The sequence below is a fragment of the Podarcis muralis genome, chromosome 3 (genome assembly GCF_964188315.1).
Source record: "Podarcis muralis chromosome 3, rPodMur119.hap1.1, whole genome shotgun sequence".
Taxonomy (NCBI): Eukaryota; Metazoa; Chordata; class Lepidosauria; order Squamata; family Lacertidae; genus Podarcis; species Podarcis muralis.
Genome location: NC_135657.1, coordinates 23,344,129 through 23,355,486, shown reverse-complemented (window position 1 = coordinate 23,355,486; position 11,358 = coordinate 23,344,129). Strand labels below are relative to the sequence as shown.

Genomic DNA, 11,358 nt, shown 5'->3' with positions numbered 1-11,358 from the left:
GACCACGGGGTTTTCTTGCCTAAGGAAAATAGCAAGGTGATGCCCCCTTTCCAGTCCACAGGCAGAAGTTGGTTTGACTGATAGCAGAAGCTCATGTTGACACTGTGATGAGACACCACCCATCACCATCAGGTTGCAGGCTAATTTAGGGGGCACAGAGCAGGCTGCATGGTGCACACGTTTCTGTCTTCCAGCAGAGGGGGATGGCTGCTACGGCCAACCCTCAGCGTCTGTTGCCAGAGGTAGCCACTTCACCCTGACTAATGACAGAGCCAGTCTTGTTAGCTTCATCAGGGTTGCTGCAGCTTTTGTCTTCATACCACAGACCTGATCCCTTAAAAGCAGGTCTGTCTCCTGCTTTGATGAAGTAAGGCACTAGGCGGAGTCCAAAGGGTGCCTTTGCACTTGTAGAAGGGCATCCACTTATGGGAGAGGAGGGGGGGGGGCTTTTTTGCCAATCTACCCACCCCACTACAGTCCACAGTGATATCTTCCACACCCTGCTTGGGAACATCACCCAACTCTGCTGCAAGGAGGGGAAACTCAGGTTTGAGGGGGAAATGTGGCTCTCCATGGTTTCCTTTCTGGTCCTTGGGACCCTCTCCAAGTCATGTCCTTCACCAGCCCTGCTTTGCATTCTCCTTGAGTGTTTTTCTTGGGCTGGATTGTGCCCTTGAATGATGGTATTGCTTCATCCTTGTCCGGATGGAGGATAGAAATTGTGTGGGTGTGCAGAAAGTAGCCTACCGCTAGCTGAGCACCACTGACATGTGGCTCCAGAAGGGAAGGTGATCCTCAGGCTGTAAAAGGTTCCCATCCCTTACCCTTGTGGTGGCCACTGCTGGATCAAAAGCCATTCTTTGAGCCTAAGGACTCCAGTTGGAGCCCACACATGATCTGTTAATTCACAATGCACAATATGCCCCTCCCTGCTCCAAGAGTAGCCCATCTAATCCAGACCACAGCAAACATGGTGCAGTGTGCCAGATGATGTGACAGCCTTCTGGCAAAACTTGAGTACTCTCTTTCATGCCTCATTATGTTATGTCCACTAGAGGTCACAGTTAGAGCCATTTTCATCTGTTCATTTAAGAGTGGTGTGTGGTTTGTGTGTGTACTTTTGTGTGTGTGTGTGCCAATGGGACGGGGAACCCTGTGCTCAAGGTTTCCAATTTAATTTTATTTCCTGATCCAGATTCTGAGCAGATAGCAAGTCTTGCCCGCTGCATTCAGGAGATTGAAAAGCACATTTTAATGTTGTTGGTAGTTTAGCTCTGTGCATTATGGGGTGTTGATGCTTTCTTTCGTTCAAGGTTACGGCCGGCACAAGACATTTTGCTGCATTAATGCCTCAGGGTTCTGTAATCAGGCTGAAGAATGACAGATGGACAGTCACTGTGGAGTCGAACAAGCGTAACAGTATTATTATTTTTATCTCGTAAGATTCAAAACTGTTAAAACAGCCAGTTAATGAACAATTTCAAAAATTGACGAATGATTAAAACACCCCCTAATGACCCAATTCAGTTTTTTTTAGAAATATTTTTTATTTGATTTTACTTATACAAAGTTATAACAATACAACCATACAAATCAATAGCTAAGAGATTCCTCTGACTCTCTGGACTTCCCACCTCCCCCTCTGCATGGGTCTCATTATCAAACTTTTCCTGCTGCATCTTTTTCAATAATCCATGTTTTATATAACTCAATTGTCTCCATAGTTCTTGCTATGTTACAAGTGTTATTGCAATCCTGCTAGTGTTTTCATCTGCTTACAATGGTCTCCAAGATAAATTACAAATTCTTTGTTGAATTTTTGGTCTCCTTGGTTCCTGAGCTTTGCAGTCAGTTTTGCCATTTCAGCATAATCCAACAGTTTAACTTGCCATTCCTCTCTGGTAGGGGCTTTGTCTTCTTTCCATCTCTGGGCTAATAGCATCCTTGTGGTTGTCGTTGCATACATAAAAAGTCCTTTCTGCTCCCTTGGAATATCTGCACCTACAATTCCTAGTAAAAAAAGCCTCTGTTTTTTTTTTAAAAATAAAGGTTAATTTAAACATTTTTTTCCATTCATTATATATCATTTCCCAGAATGCTTTTATTACCTTACAAGACCACCACATGTGATAAAAGGTGCCTTCTTTTTCTTTGCATTTCCAGCAGGTAATTGAACCCATCTTATACATTTTCACTAACTTACTGGGAGTCAGATACACAATGACCAAATTCAAATCAGATCCAGCATGGTCTACTGACCAGCAATGATTTGAACTGGGTTGCCATGGGTTGTTTTAATTGTTCCTCAATTATTGTAAGTGCCTATTAATTAGTTGTGCTAACTGCTTTTTAAATCTTGAGATATATTGTTTGTTAGGCTCCAGAGTGATTGCCAATATACCCCTCATCCTGAGCCCAGAATATTGAGGCAAGGCCATAGCTTAGAGGTAGAACACATGCTTTCCATACAGAAGGTCCCAGGGCACCTATAATCTGTGTTCTGCTCTATGCATCACCCTGCGTGGCCTTGGAGACAAGGGGGAAGGGGAGCTTGTTGCAGTAGGAGAGACAGACTCTTGGGATTCTTCTGTAGTCTCTTGCCCTCCCCTCCTCTGCTTCAGCCTCTGAGTCTGACTACTCTCTGTCACAGGCTCTCCTTGCTCACTGAATCCCGTTGCCTCTTCAGCATCCAACAACTCCCACTACTCTTCTCACTCTGACCTCTCTTTGGTATCCCACCACCAATCCCCTGGCTCTGAGCCTTCCTCCCCTGGGGTGTCCCTCAGGGGTTCTCCAGCTGCTGCCTCCCATCCACTCCTTGTCATCCAACAAAGGGGAATTGGTGGGGGGGGGACACTCAGGAGGAACACCCAGAGCAGGGCTGCTGATCCTCTTACATGCCTTAGCTTCTGCCATCCAATTCTGCCAAAGGGTAGGGCCGGCCCTGTTCAAGGTAAATAGGTATGTGTACTTCACACATTCAGCAACAAACACCATGTGGGTTGAAGCTCATTTTCAAAAAGCTATAAATCGCACCTGCTGTCACTCATGACAGTTGATCATCCAGCTATCTCTAACTTGATGTTCGGCTATTTATCTTGATTTTTCCATTTGCTCCATCTCTACTGATTCATAAATCTCATAGATAGCACAGCAATCTTCCCATTCGGCTGCCTGTGCAGGGGGCCCTTGAGGAGAGCCTTGGCAGGACTTTTTGCACAGTCATTGCACTCACCGACCCTGTATGTTGTATATTTCAGGTACACGCTGTCTGGAGCTGCAGGTCTTAAAAATGTGATTCTGGCAATACCTTCATCAGTTTAGCCAAAATATCACAAAACAGCTTTTGAGGTCTCCAGAACTCCCCATGAGACAAGAAGGTAAACACTGTAATGCGGAGTAGGAAGGAAAAATGCTGGCTGACAATGATCCTTCCACTTCTGGGAACAGAACAATGATGAGAGGAAATGCTTAACACAGAGCTGAGGAGTCTCAGACCCAGGAGCCATATGCAGTTCTCCAGCCTTCTCCATATGGCCCTCGGAACCCTCTCTAGGCCACACCTCCTCCCTGTAGGCCACACCCACCACAAGCCCTACTTTGTGTTTTTGCCTGTCTGGAATGCATATTTGAACTCTGATAATGCCTATTACTTTTCTGCATGGAGGACACAGGGGTGTGCAGATGTGTGTAGAAGCCAGCCTACTGCATGAAGGTAAGATTTACATTAATTACAATAGCTCAGTTGGTAGGAGCATGGTGCTGATTACACCAAGGTTGCGGGTTCGATCCCCGGATGGGGCAGCTGCATATTCCTGCATTGCAGGGAATTGGACTAGATGATCCTCAGGGTCTCTTCCAATTCTGTTATTTTATTATTCTGCCCAATTTTGCCTCTTGCCCCCACGCAACTCTGGCTTGTGGCCCCTAGCCAGAAGAGAATGTGGCCATTGGGGTGGAAAAGGTTTCCGTGCTCCTGGCCTAATGGATATAGTGCTAATGGTGGATGGCATTTAGCATATGCTTTGATTTTCAGTGAATAAACCAAACAGTGGTTAATGACTCCCCTCCCATACTTCTAGGAAGGAAAGTACTGTATTAGAATGTGTGAATGAGAAGCACATTGCTTGCCAGGTAAATCAAGGGATGTGCTCGGGTCCCCTAAAATGGGGATCTTAAGATAGAACTGCAGCCCTTTTAGATTGCTCATTATTGTGCTGTTTAGCCTACACAAACAGTGGACGCTTGGGTTGCGAACATGATCCGTGTAGGAAGCACGTTCGCAACCCGCAGCATTCACAACCTGTGTCAGCGCTTCTGCGCATGCGTGACTGCCAAAACACGGAAGAAACTTCCGTGTTTCAGCGGTCCACAACCTGAAAAAATGCAACTGAAGCGGCTGTAACCCCAAAATAGGTGTCAGTATGCTGGGGGAACCCCAAAGTTTGCAGATGGACAAAAAAAATACATTAAAAGGGAACAAAGAACAGCCTAATGATGAATGAGCATGTTTGAACCACAGGATATAAGCTAAGGAAGAAAACCAGAGGTTGGAGGATGGAATGGAGTCTCCTGGAAAATGGAATGGTTGCCTGACTGACTGGAACCGTGAACTGGACGCTTCTGATAAGAAGCAAGGATACATTACATGTTGTTGTCCGTCTACTTCCAATATTTTTATATATTTCTCATTTAACAAGATTTATTTAATTTAAAAAGCAGAGAGAACTCCAAGCTGCTTATGTGAAACAATATAAAGTATTCACAAGAAAATAATGATAAAATGAGCAGACTTTAAAAATAAGGCATTAAAAATTATTTTAAAAATATTGTTAAAATCTAAAGTTTAAAAAAAAGCACACAATGAAATTACTGATCTTGGAAGGCTTGCCTGGACAAATAAGTTTTTAGCAAGCATCAAAATCAATAAAATGAAGATTCCTGCCTAATAGTGAGAGGCTTGCTGCCTAACAAGAGAAGTGCTAGAATGTTTGAGACTTTCAGAAAAATCTTTGCCTCTTGAGAAAATAAAAGTTTGGTTCAGTTTGTTCAGACAGGGATACATGCAATCATGTTATATGTTTGAGCACTCATAACCCACCCCCCCGAATCAGTAAAAGTTAGAACTAATAAAGGTTTGACTAAAACTGTGCCACATACTTCTGGATTAAGTTTAGGACAGGGGTCAGCAAACATTTTTCAGCAGGAGGCCAGTCCATTGTCCTTCAGACCTTGGGGGGGGGGGGTGGACTGTATTTTTTTGGGGGGGAGGAAATGAACGAATTCCCATGCCCCACAAATAACCCAGAGATGCATTTTAAATAAAAGCACACATTCTACTCATGTAAAAACATGCTGATTCCCAGACCATCCATGGGCCGGATTTAAAAGGCGATTGGGCCAGATCCGGTCCCCGGGCCTTAGTTTGCCTACCTATGGTTTAGGATAACAAGTCATTCCAGTTTGACATAGGTAGTCGGGGATAAGCCAGTTAACAGACAAAGGCTGAAATGGCCAGTCATTAACCCAACAGTGGAAGCCATCAGCCAGGCAGAAGACACAGAGGGGGGAAATTGCCAGGATTACAGTTGGTGAGGTTGTAACCAGAACGGGGAGTTGCATTTGGCAAAGGTTTGGGGGAAGGAGGAGGAGGAAGTAGTAGGGATTCTGTGAGGGCTGGTGAGGAGAATGGCTGGTTTCTGCCTTTCTCTTCTTGTTGTTATTATTCTTAACTGATATTATCTTTATGCCTTAAACTTATGAGTAAGTAAAATAATGGTCCGGGGTGACGCCCAGGTCCTCACTGCTAATGTGAGAGGAATTTTTGAACGGGTACAGGTCGTCCCTATGGTGACCCGCCTACTTAACGGGATGCCTGGGTGTTCTGATCTGCCCAACCCTTCCCTACTGAAATGGTTGAAAAAAAGTTGCTTTCTTTTAATATTTTAGTTGGGTTTCATAGAAGTTAACTCATATACACCCCATACAAAACACAAATTATGTTGTATTCTGTGCTGCTTTCATTGGAAGCAATAAGTTTAGGATATAGCTGCTGCATTTTGTATCAATGGATGTTGGGTTGAGGTGCCCACAGGTACAAATAGCTTCTGAAGACATCATGCATGTTGTTCAAACACACTCTTAGTGCCTTTAGAACTGTTTAAGAGGTACCAAATTTAAAAAACACACAAAAAACCCCTGATATTATATCTACTGTATCTCTTTTGTAACCTCATTGTACACTGCTTAGAAACAATGCTGTTAAGTGGTATAGGAACTGATTGAACTGATTAATTAATTAATAAGTCTAGTGGCTCCTTAAAGACTTAACAAATTTCTAATGGCATAAATTTTTGTGCATAAATTAACTGGCACAGTTCAAAGGACAAATGGCTATCGAGCAGTTGTTAGAAACCTTTGGGCCCATTGATGTTGCTCAACTCCCATCATCCCTAGCCATTATTCATGTTTACTGGGCCTGATGGGAGTTGTAGTTCGGCAACTTCTGGCGGGCCAAAGGTTCCCAAAATCTGCTTTAAAAGGTTAATCTCCAATTTTTCATAAACTCGGCAACTCTGTTTCATCTGTTGGAATCAGAATTTGGATTTAGTATGATTAGACCAACTGGCATTGATATGAATGGCTGGTTTATGTAGTTATTTTTGCCTCTTTTGTAAACAAACAAATAAATAATCCCAAATCCACCCCCCAAAAAAACCCCAAGAAGCACTTTTGGGGCATAGTGTTCTGCACCCCCTAAATCGAAGGATTTGTGTTGTAAACGTGTCAATAAACCATTTTTCATAAAGACACTATAGCCTCCGTTGTGTCTTAATTTTCCGAAGGGAACCCTTGTAAGTGCCAAAACCCCTGGAATCTCTCACACAGCTCTGCAGAGATTGAGGTGGCCCAGTAATGATATTTTAACAGGTATCTTTGTGCTCTTTTGGAGTATAATAAATAATGATATAAGTATAAGAAAAATGTATAAGTATAAGAAAAATGAAGTTTTGGGGCCAGCATGGCATCCATAACATTTTGTTCCACATTTGGCTGTTTCTCACGCCACTCCCTTAATGGATGTGGAAATCACAGCATCGCTGAGTGGAATAAATCCACCTGAAGGAAAGGTATTCATTATATCTGGTTCTGAGATCAGCCTTAGCCAAATTCCAAATGGTATTTCCAAGACTTTCTAATTCCAGCAAACGCCTCAAGGCTGGTACTAGGTGAAGTCAGCAGCTGAGGGTAGGTGGGAACCTACTGCTTTTATTACAGCAAACTGAGACCCTGCAGCTTACGTTATGCTGTCATAAAAAAAGAAGCTGTCGCAATAAAATGGGTTGTTGAATCTTTCTGCTGGCTCACAATCCACACCAACAGAGGGGAAGGGAGAATAAAGCAATACAATAAAAAAATCTAGATTGCTTTCTACCCTGAGGAGATTTATTTTACTTTTACCCTGTACTCATTCCAAGAAACATGTGTTTGTAGCCCCCCCCCCCATTATTTTGATTGTAAAATTGTAAACTGAATTTTGTACCTTATGGTGATAGGGGAAGAGGAGAGGGAATCAAATACTGTACAAATAATAATAACTTTATCGTCACAACAAGACTTTGAGGTAGTTTCAGCTGGAAGGTGGGGAGTACCCTAAAGTTATCTATCAAACTGAGAATTTGAACCTGGATCTCCTCAGGCCCTTGCCCTGCAGTTCCCAACATGTCACCCAAAACAAGGATTTATGAGCTGTCTTCCACAGAGTCTCTGAGATTTCTGTAGGAATATTATTACTGACATCCTGCACCCATTTTTTTATCATATAATCTCTAACATGTTCAGATTTGCAACCATATTTCAGTAACAGATGATAAATTCTAGATAATCTGCGCTTTGCTTTTTTTTAAAAAAAAGAAAATAATCTTAATTAAGGTTCAATTTCTTGCTGTCTCTCCTTGCTTCTTCCCCTCCTTTCCATTTTCTTCCACTTACTTCCCCACTCACACATTCTTGCCTTCCTTTCCTTTGTTTATTTTCACCAGCCTCCCACTGGTCCTGACCCGGCTGAGTTGTGCACGCAGCTGCCTCTTTATTCTCTGTCTACGTGTGACTTGAGGCTTCTTCAGCTTCACCTCTCCATTTCCAGGGCGTCAGGCTCAACTTCCGGTCAGGCCACAGTAAAAAGAAAATGCAGAGGGGTATGGAAAACGCCACCTCTGCCTCCCACTGTTTCCATGTTTATTGGCATATGCAGTCCATGGGATCCCAGGGCAGGTTATAGACAGCTCCATACTATTCAACCATGCAATACATAAACATTGAACTGGAGGGGTATTCTGATCTCAGCTTCCACCCCTCCCCAAAGACATGTTCAGAAAGGTGTGTTGACCTGATGTAGAAATGTATGCAATGATGAAACCAAGTGCATCTCAGAGGGGATGCGTTCCACAATCTGGGAACCAACACAGAAAAGGTCCTCTCATATACTGCCACCCCACAAAATTCACAGGGCAGCGGAACTGCCAGCAGTTCCCTTCCCCAGAGGACTCGATGGACACCCAGGCAGGACAGTATGGAAGGAGATGCTCCTTCAGATATTTGGAGCACAAGTAATTTAGGGCTTTGCATATCAATGTAAGAGCCTTGAACTGGGCTAGGAGGCACACTGACCACCACTGCAGGTCTTTGGTGTAATATATGCCTGGACACTAGTGCCTGCCAGCACCTTGGCTGCCGCATTCTGCACCAATTGCAGCCTCCAAACCGTCTTCAAGGGCAGCCCCACATGGAGCATACTACAGTAGCTCAGTCTTGAAGTTACCAGAGCATGGATCACTGCATTCAGGCTATCTCTATCCTGGATTGTGGCCATTACTACCATCATAAACAAAACAAATACATTGTCAAGAGATAAGTAGCATGATAGGAAGGATCTCTAAAATATATATACAGTAACTAAGATCAACTTGCTTTCCCTCAAATTTTAAAAACAGAGCTATAAAGGAAAGAGCTGTAAACTAAACATAATATCATTAATCTTCACCAGGTTTATCTCTGCAAATTTTTCCTTTAGCGTTTGGGCAGTCATTGCAAACCTGGTTAGGCTGTTGCAAATGAGACATTTGAAACATGATTCTGGCCTGATCGTTGGCATCAGGCATATTCCTTACCTTGAGTAAAATAAATGTGTTTCTCGTTTCAGAATATAAAGGACAATGCAATCAATAAAGACTCAAGTCTTCTACTATGAGGGTAGAAGAGTTGCTGTTCTGCTGGGATTTTAACAGTAACGCACCTCCAAATACAGCATAGTTTGAAATCTCAGTGCCATAAATTCCTTGAAAAGAACACGCTGCTAACTCATATATAGTTGTCTGAAGCACGTGATACCTTTAGAAGGCACAAACATGGCACACACACACACAAAAAATACATGTTCAGAATTGTCTCAAGTCAATATCTCATTAAGGATACAGATCCCACAATGTAACAGCATATTTACAAGCCTGATCAGGAATCTGCACCTTAAGGACTTGAGGGTATTAAACCCAATACTAACACTTTTTCTTTCTTCTTTTTGTGCAGTGGTGGAAATGTGAGCATGAGCATCCGAATCCAGATTTCTGGAAGGGCAGATATGATCCACTGCCTTAACATTCACATGAAGAAATGGCGCTGTGCTGAAGTTTTTTGGTTCTTACTTGACCCACTGTCTCATTATTGATTCTGTAGAGTTTTAAGTGCATTAAGGAGTTTAGTTTAAGAACATAAGAGCCTACTGGGTCACGCCAAAGGCCCAGCTAGTCCAGCATCTTGTTCTGACAGTGGTCAAACAGATACATGCGGGAAGCACTCAAGGATGCCAAGGTCCCTGAGTGAGTTCTGTGACGGAGCAGGGACCTGAACCCTGCTCTCCCAGGTCATAGTCCATCACTCTAACCATTACACCACTCTGGCTCCCTTGAGAGAAGCTTAAAATATGCTAATTCTAGAAATAAGATAAAAATCAATTAATGTGACATAGTTGTCTGAATGAATATAGCCTGACAGCTTCCCTCCACCCTTTCTTCTTTAATGCACATTGAGCTTGTAAAACATCTGGGCGGCTGGATAGGTTTCAACAGAGCCAAGCAACATCGTTACATCTTTAGTGCAATGTGTTCCTGCCAAAATCAATTCACTATATTGCATTTCTGGCTTCCTTTGATCTTCCTTTGATGTAACATTTTTTTCCCGTCAGCTCTACTCTCATTCCAGAAGAACGAATCTTCCGATTAACAACAATAACAGGAGAATGGCTATTAATTAATTAATTAATTAATTAATTAATTAATTAATTTAAAACCTGCTTTTGGCAAAACCCTCCTTGTAGAAAGCATCCGAGCGTCTTCTTCCTCCTGGACACCAACCTTCATACTATTCAGCACTTCAAGTTATGCAGCAGGTGGAAACTGCTGCAGGCAATATGTGTGACATCCACCTCCTTCAAATGTCTCATCTGCATCAATAAGCAAAGGCAAATAGCTCAAGAGACCAGTCTATTTACACAGTCGGCCTGTACCTGTGGATGAAAGTTTCATACAATACAAACCTGTAGGTGCAGTGGTGCCCTTCAGATCTTTCCCTGACCCTGCCCTTTCTGTATGAGGAGGCAAGGATGGTCACCCCTTGAACTCTTGAAAAGTTCATAGAGTTGAAGGAGGAAGTTGGAAGAGTGACAATCTCTCCCACTTCCTCTTAATGTGCTTCTCAAGGCAGCTGGATCTGACTTCCACCCAAATTGTCTGGAAAAGTGAAGTGTGGATGTACACCCTGTCAGTATGCCTTTCAGCTGATGTACAGCGACTGGGCTGAATAACTGGTTCTGCCCCAACTGGGCTAGACGACTGGAGCATTTTCAGAGACCTTCCAATCCTGGAAAACAGGAAAACTGGACCCACAACTGTGCATTGTGAGCACCAGACTCATGCAGAGTATAAATAACGCGGAAGCTACCTGTGAAGCATAACTCCTTTTATTTCTAATAGCTACTACAAACTAAAGAACTACTGGCTTGCATAAGTGTTACAGCTCCCACTCTGCCATCTAGTCACTACATAGATAAGACTCTCTTCACACACAGAGACAGGTGGTCAGTCAGGAGCGGAAGAGTAGAAGAGCAGTTTCTGCCCCCTCCTTTCTCAAAACATCAGATCAGGAGTGTTGTGTATTGAGTCAAAGGATTTTATATCTGTATTATTATTGTCTGTATTTGCATTAGGGTAAAGTAACTGCCTTTTGGTTCCAGAGGGTACAGCTACTATTGGTTCATTTAAGCTGCTGTATTTGGATCCTCTGTCTTATTGGTTCCCTCCAAAA

At 43.0% G+C, this 11,358-nt stretch overlaps 1 non-coding gene across 1 annotated transcript; it reads left to right on the top strand.

Annotated features, from left to right (window-relative positions):
- Positions 1-5,746: 5,746 nt before the first annotated feature.
- Positions 5,747-5,896, top strand: LOC114595073 (U12 minor spliceosomal RNA). The gene has a single exon (XR_003706149.2). It is a non-coding gene; the product is annotated as a U12 minor spliceosomal RNA (small nuclear RNA).
- The last annotated feature ends 5,462 nt before the right edge of the window (positions 5,897-11,358 follow it).